Here is a 2137-nt window from a genome sequence, read left to right as displayed (position 1 = left end):
AGACAGATTTATAAAGATTGCAGAAGAAGTTTTTAAATTGCTTTAACATTAACAAATTTTATTTTTGAGAGAGACAGAGCATGAGTGGGGGAGGGTCAGAGAGAGAGGGAGACACAGAATCTGAAGCAGCTCCAGGCTCTGAGCTGTCAGTACACAGCCTGACGTGGGACTCGAACCCCCAACTGAGAGACCATGACCTGAGCTGAAGTCGGAGGCTTAACTGACTGAGCTCCTACGTTTATTTTAAAACCACTTCATAACTTAGTAAAAACATCCAGTCCCAAGCACGTGACCCGGCGGTGGGTGCGCCCTCGCTGCCGGCCTCGGCGGACCGGAGCCTCCAGGCGGCGTGTACCATCAGGGCCCCGAGGTGCGAGTCCTGGGGCCACAGCCCTGGCTTTGTGGGCACGAAGGCGCTCCCAGCCCGGCTGCCCTGCTCGCCTCCTCAGGAGCCTGCCTCCCACTGAAGAGGCCTCCCCATCCCCTGCTTCCCGAGAGGCTGCCTGTGGGGTCAGGTGTCAGTGTGGACGCAGCTGGCCGCCGGCTCCCTGCCTGTGCTCCCCGACCTCGTGGCCGGTGACGAGGGAAGAGACACCTGCTTGGTGCAGTGACGGCTCTGGCCCATCCCAGGGGCCTCCTCGCGGTTGGCTGTACGTGGGGGAGCAGGCAGCCCCTGTCACCCGCAAACCTCCCTCACCCCTCCTCCACCCCAGCTGCACGGGGGGACGGCGTTCTGTCCTTGGGGGAGGCGTCTCGTGTCCATCTGTGCCCCTCCCCACGCCCACCCGGAGGGCCCCCCCATTTGTCTTCCCCCCGCCTCCTTCCTGCCCTGCTCCCCCCCCGCAGGCACGGAGAAGCTTCCTGAGTCAGCACCACCCCAGCTGTTGGACTCGTCCCAGACGCAGCGCGGGCACCACCCCCACCCCGTGACCTCAGGTCACAAGGTTGTGCCACGAAGGGGAATAGCCTGGGTTGGGGTCACCCAGCTGTGTCTTTGGGAGGTCACCTCTCGTCTCTGCACCCATGTACCGGAGGACGGGGACACCTGCCCCCAGGAGGGCTGCCCTGAGAGACGAGCGAGGCAACGGCCGTTCTCAGTAACCACCAGCTCCCTTCGTGCGAGCCACGGGCAAGGAGCCGACGGCCTGCGAGGCAGGGTCTGGCCGACCGTGTTGAGTCCCCGAGGGGTCCCTGCCATGTCGCCCCCGCCTCAGAAGCCACACGGTGCCCCCAGCCCGGCCACAGATGTCCCTGAGAAGCAGCAGAGATTCCCCGGTGACCCGCGGGAGGGTCTGATGGGCGAGGGAGAAACCGCCGTCTCCTAAAGCGCAGCCGCCGCTGAGGGTCGGGCCGCCGATTGCTTTTCGATTGTGGAAGCGCCGGGTGAAGGTAAATGAGCACGGGATCCACTGTCGTCGTCCGGTGGCCGTGACGGCGGTGCGCTCACAGGTGGCCTCTGCCCCGGGGCCTCACCCTGCCTTCTGCGCCACGCCAGCTCCTGGTGCGCTTTGCTGCCAGGCTACCACGCGGAGCCCGGGCAGAACGGAACGGACGGGGAGCCTCCGCACGCCTCAGAGACACAAACAATAAATAGCTGTTTCCACTGAGCGGGTTTCAAAGTTGAAAGCCAATACTCCAGGGTTATAACTTAGCAAATCGATAAGAGAAGTGCAGGTAAGGCAGGCACTCAGACTTGCAAGGAGCAGAGAAAGCCACCTTCCGCCTGCGCGATGCCGACAGCCTCGAGCTGGGAACCCCTCCCGCCAGGCGCGAGCCCGGGACACATCCAGGAAGGGCCTCGAGGGGACTCTGCACCTCCAGTGAGTGGAACGGGGCCGGGGATGAGGACAGGGAGGAGCCTTCGTCGCCTGCCTCACTCGGGCCCCAGGGCCCTTGCACCCTCTCCACCTGGGCCGGCCCGTCCTGACGCCTGGCTGGCGCGGCCTAAACCACAGCCTCAGAAGGAGTTGCTGCAGGCTTGGAATCTGGGGACGGAGCCTGGAAACCAAGGTGGCCTTCTGGGCGGCTTATACCAGAAACAAAAGAGGGTGCTGGGACTCAGATCACTCACACGTCTACACCGGGAATCACAGCTTCTGTCTCAGGTCGAGTTGGACTCTTGTTTATACCAAGGCTC

Source organism: Crocuta crocuta, unplaced genomic scaffold (assembly GCF_008692635.1).
Source record: "Crocuta crocuta isolate KB4526 unplaced genomic scaffold, BGI_CrCroc_1.0 scaffold466, whole genome shotgun sequence".
In the NCBI taxonomy this organism is placed as follows: domain Eukaryota; kingdom Metazoa; phylum Chordata; class Mammalia; order Carnivora; family Hyaenidae; genus Crocuta; species Crocuta crocuta.
The sequence above is the reverse complement of the archived record's forward strand: the minus strand, read 5'-3'. Positions refer to the sequence as shown.